We start from the raw sequence: 6,000 nt of genomic DNA on the forward strand, positions 1-6,000 counted from the left end.
GTGTGTGTGTGTGTGTGTATATGTATATATATATATATATATATATATATATATATATGTGTGTGTGTGTGTGTGTGTGTATATATATATATATATATATATGTGTGTGTGTGTGTGTGTGTGTGTGTGTGTGTGTGTGTGTGTATGTATATATATATATATATATGTGTGTGTGTGTGTGTATGTATATATATAAATATATATATATATATGTGTGTGTGTGTGTGTGTGTGTATATATATATATATATATATATATATATATGTGTGTGTGTGTGTGTGTGTGTGTGTGTATATATATATATATATATATATTTATGTGTGTGTGTATAGATATATATATATATATATATATATATATATATATATATATTTTTTTTTTTATGTGTGTGTGTGTGTGTGTGTGTATATATATATATATATATATATATATATATATATATGTGTGTGTGTGTGTGTGTGTGTGTGTGTGTATATATATATATATATATATATATATATATATATGTGTGTGTGTGTGTGTATATATATATATACATATATATGTGTGTGTGTGTGTATATATATATGTGTGTGTGTGTGTGTGTGTGTGTGTGTGTGTGTGTGTATACATACATATATATATATATGTGTGTGTGTGTGTATACATATATATATATATGTGTGTGTGTGTGTGTACACACATGTATATGTACACACACACATATGCATATATACATTACCCTAACCCACAAATACTCACGCATACACAGTACTTGCTGTAATGCAGGCTTCCACATTTTCAAAACACCTCTTTTTCAGCCAACCATTCCTTTTCCTGAATACTCCTACAACCTACACAATGTAAAGCTTGAATTTAACCAAGTGAGATTCTCACAAATGTGCAGTCACGTATTTGACTGTTTGTTCTTTTATAGTCACTCATCTGTGTTTCTTGCATGTGCATTACCAAATGAAGGACAACTATGCACACACACAAACACAAAGTAAAGGATTGCTGTACCTCAGAGTAAGGAGTATAATCCAAGGTACCAAAGCCTCTGACTTGGAGTATATTCCCAAAATTTACTGTAAGCAATCTTGTTATTATACTAAGAATTAACAGGAGGGACCCACTAGAAGAACTTAGTAGGAGAATGAGCTAGCTCTCTTAATGGAATGCATTGTTCTAATTTTCCAGCAGACTGTTTTATTTCTGACTTGTGGGGAGTCTATAGATCATTACTTTGTGTCACGTGAAATTAAAACCTCACGTAAGTGTTTTGAAAATTAAAGCACTGATTTTTGTACTGCAAGCATGTGCGTCCTGCTGGAGCCCCTAGTTAAGACACCATGCATTTAATGGTGTACAGAAAAGATGGAGAGATAAAAATGGTGGTGGTATTTTAGTGATATCTTCACAGTAAATGGATGAGCATTAAAGTTTCTCATTCTGCATCTTAACTGGCAAAAAGTTTTACATCAGTGGTGATGTTTGATGATCTGCATGCCTGAGCAATAGTTGCTTAAGTAATGCATATTGAGCATAATACAAACCAGAATATAAAGCCACATCTAGATATTATGAGGGTATCCTTATTGATGCAGTCTGAGTTTTTTTTTTAATGTAGCAGTTTAATTATTTCATGATCTCATCACTCAACTTAATGAGGTGTGCAGTACCTGTGTGCTTGCAGGCTGGACAGAGATTTCCCAGAGTCCTTTTAAGGGAATTCTTAGATGTAAGACAATAACTCTAAACCAAATGAATAAATTAGATTTGTTCTTTACTCGTGCAGCAAAGAAAAAGCATTTTCTCATATTGCTGTAAATTCAGTATGTTAAAATAGATTTTTGCTGTCACACTGTGTGTGACCTTCCTTTCATGCATTTGACTGAAGTTAAACCACAAAACATGTGGTCTAGATATGTGGAACAGTTGATGGGTTAAAACTGATTCTTTCAGACGAGCGAGTACTTTAATATATTTGATGTTTAAAAGCTAACAGAGCATTTGTTGTATTTGAAATTGTGTTCTAGTAAGTAAAGGACTCTTTTTCTGTGATTTTTGCTTTGATCATACTTCTCAGAGTTCTTTCTTTTGAATAACTGTTTTTCTGGTGTCTTCAAGGGCAGCAATATATTGTGCTTTATTCAGCAGTGTTGTAAAGGTTATTGTAAAGCTCTTTTTATACTTCTTGTAACAGTGTGTGTAGTGGGAAAGTTTTGTTTAGTAATTTTTGTGCTAACTGTGCTGTGCATCTAGTTTTTATTTATTTGTAGAGATCACTTGTGGTAATTATAAGCAGATATCCTTCTTTTGATCACTGTTACAGTATTGATCTCTGTTGGGAAGTACCTGCCAAGGATACTGTTTGACCAGCCAATATACCAAAGCATAGGCACCTTCCTCTTTTGTGTGTGTGACTTCTTGCCACCAGCCCAAGAAGAAAGGCTACTTCTCTCGACTGTCAGACATATAGCCTTTGCCAATTTACTATTGTTTGGACAGAGCAATAATGATCTTATCTACCAACAGTGTATTTTCTTTAAAGTTTTTTTTTTTTACAGATTTGTACTGAAGGATCTACATTTAGCTATGATCCTACATTGCGTCAACTAAAAGTTGATGTTTCTACTTAATTTCATGTAAGTCATGATGCAGTCTACCGTAAATCCATTGATCAAAGCAGATGATCTTATTGATTTTGTTAACCAAGAAACTTTTTTTCTTATACCCAGAAGTAATTACTTCTAAAAAAAGGTAATAAAAGGGCAACAGAGTAATAGCATTGATTGTGGACCTTTTACCATTTCTAAACATTTCTAAATATTTGATAAACAAGAAAAAAGGATTTAGATGATGACTTAGAGTTTTATAATTCACTTATCACTGACTTACTAATTGACGATACCTTTGGGGTACACATCAAAATGCACTACCTCTTTAGGACTTCATCAGCTTCTCCAAAAATCTGAACAACATAAGGGTGAACAGTTAAAAAATAAAAAAAAACACAAGAGGAGAGTTATTGGAGGGAAGACTTGTACTATTAACCTGTAAGATAATGTTAAGATTGAGAACTACACTAAAAGCAATAATGCTGAATGCAGTCATGTTTAGGGACATGGGCAGGTATAGTATAGCAGAGATGATGCTAAAAGTACTAACTGCTTGTGTTGTCTGACTGTTTGCACAGGTAAGAAGTAAAGAAGAAAAAGATTACCATCTTATTTTTTTTGAAACACCTGTATTGAATTATCATTTGTAACATAGGCAAACTTAAATTTATATAAAAGTAATCAAACCATATTAACAAGTTCACATTTACAAACGACATCTCATATTTTATATGTCCTGTAATCATTTAACATTGAATAAATTATTCAATTTCTTTCTTATCTTGAACTCATCCCTCCTCCAAAACATTTTTTCTGCATGTATTGTGCCCACAGTTTCCATTTTCCATGTAATTTACTCCTACCCTTTTCTAAAGATCCTACTTCTGTTCTTTTATCTCTATTATAATATTCACTGTTTCAAGTATAATTGGTTTAGATTTTGATCTCCATTTTCTAGTAATTGCTTTTTTGGCAGCAACCAGAATTAAACTTAACAAGACCTTACTATGTTGGTGAAATTCAGATCCCATATCCCAGCTAAAAAAATATTTCCTTAGTTAAACTCATTTGCTCACCCAGTATTCATTTTTTGTCAAGAAGTGTCTTTATTATAATATTTGCTATATTCCAAAATGAATTTAAAGTAGTTGACTGGTCAAAACTAAAAAATCTAACATTAGAGGAGGCCATAGATCACTTTAACATTAATTTCCATGTATCCTTGATTCCCATGCTCCAGCACATACAATAAAAACTAGATCAAATACAGTGCCATGGCTCACAAAAGATACCAAAGCAAAAATCAAAACTAGAAACAGAGCCTGGGCATGCTGGAGAACAGCCAAAGCCCCACTTGACCATCTAAAATATCGTCAACTCAGGAATGATGCAAAAAAATCTATTTTACTGGATAAAAAAAGCTTCTACCAAAATCTCCTACAAAAACACCATAACAACCCTCAAAAGTTCTGGGCAGGCTTAAATCAACTACTTTGTCCAGGTCACTCCACCACCCTAACCCCGGCTAACTACACCCATAGCTCCCCAGAGACAATAGCTAGTGCCTTTAATAACTTTTTCACTGAAACAATCCAATCCCTAGCAAATCAACTAACCCCCTCTAACTTAAACCACATGCCTAATAATCACGCGGAATTTGACTTCCAACCAATATCCACTAGTTTTATCAAAACACTTCTAAAAAATCTAAAACCTACCACCCTCGCTGCTGACCTCCTCCCTGCAGAGTACCTGCAAATAGCTGCAGATGCCATTGCATATCCCATATCTGTCCTCATCAACAGGAACGTTATATGAAAATGCTATCCCCTCCCTCTGGAAAATATCTCACGTCATCCCAATCCATAAAGGTGGTAGCTCTTCAGACATATCCAACTGTAGACCCATTGCCATTCTTTCCCCAGTAGCCAAAATAATGGAGAAATGTGTACACAAGCAACCAATACAATACCTTTCACAGAATAACTTACTATCCGACTCCCAGCATGGTTTCAGCCCATACCACAGCACCACCTCAGCCCTCTTTCCTTTACTACTGCCATAAACCAAAACAGGAATGACAATAGGCTAACCTCTGCCCTCTTTCTTGACCTATCCAAAGCCTTTGACATGGTCAACCATGAACTTCTCATTCTTTCACTAAAATCTATTTCCCTCAACAAGCCTGCTATCCAATGGTTCCAGTCCTACCTGACTGGTAGACAGCAGGCAGTACTATGGCAGGGCAAACTCTCCAGCCGGTTCCCTCTCACACTTGGTGTCCCTCAAGGGTCCATACTAGGTCCACTACTCTTCTCTATTTTTATCAACAGCCTCCACACTGCTATCCCTAAAGCCACCTGCATCCAATACGCAGATGATTCCACTCTCATCTGCTCAGCCACCTCCCCATCCGACTTGCAAATCTTAACCCAAAATACATTTAACAGTATCGAGAACTGGACCACCAATCAATGCCTACTTCTGAACCCCAATAAAACTAAACTTCTACTCCTCTCTCCCACTAGTAGATCCACCACGCTTTCATTCTCTGTCACATCTAACAATGGTACCACTATTTCCCCAGATAATCACACCAGACTGCCAGGGGTTATCGTAGACAATAATCTCAAATTTGACCTACAAGTCAACAAAACCATAAAGACCATCAATAAGAAGCTTGGATCACTGTATAGAAACACAATATTTTTAACCCCACTGGCTTGGACTGCAATCGCCCGATCACATCTGTTCTCCACTCTCTTATATGCCTCGCCTGTACTCTCAAACCTCAACAAATCCGAACTAGGTAAGCTGTCCCATAGCTACAATCATATTGCCAGATTCGCCACTGGCTCCATCTATAGAACCCACCACTGCCAGAACCTTAAACTAGAGTGGCTAGAACTGCCCAGCTTAATTCAATTCAATCAACTCTTAATAGCGCACAAAATTTTGTACCACCCTGAGGATACCCCCTCACTTAAAAATATTATTAAGCTATATAGCAATCTAAGATCCCTACGGTCAGCCAATAAACTACTGGTCCAAACCCTCAAAGCTAAACTCTGCTGGTGAATCCCTGTTTGCCAACTTCATTGGCAAAACCTGGAATTCATTGCCAAACTATATAACCCTATAATCCTCCAAATGTCTCTTCAGGAAAAGCCTCAAACAGTATCTCAAAGTGAATTGGCTATGCCCATGTACTAACCCTGATTAAGTTATAAACTAAAAGCATATTCTGCAATTATCATAACTTGTGACTACATCACCAAGCTCTGCTTCCAATATGATGTCTCTTACTTTTAATTGTCTGTCCATGACAATTGTGAGTCCCTACTAGGGAACACTACTAACCCATTGTATGTAATCACTTTGTTTTTATAATTGTTTTCTA

Source organism: Protopterus annectens, chromosome 10.part0 (assembly GCF_019279795.1).
Source record: "Protopterus annectens isolate FY-2018-M chromosome 10.part0, PAN1.0, whole genome shotgun sequence".
Taxonomy (NCBI): domain Eukaryota; kingdom Metazoa; phylum Chordata; order Ceratodontiformes; family Protopteridae; genus Protopterus; species Protopterus annectens.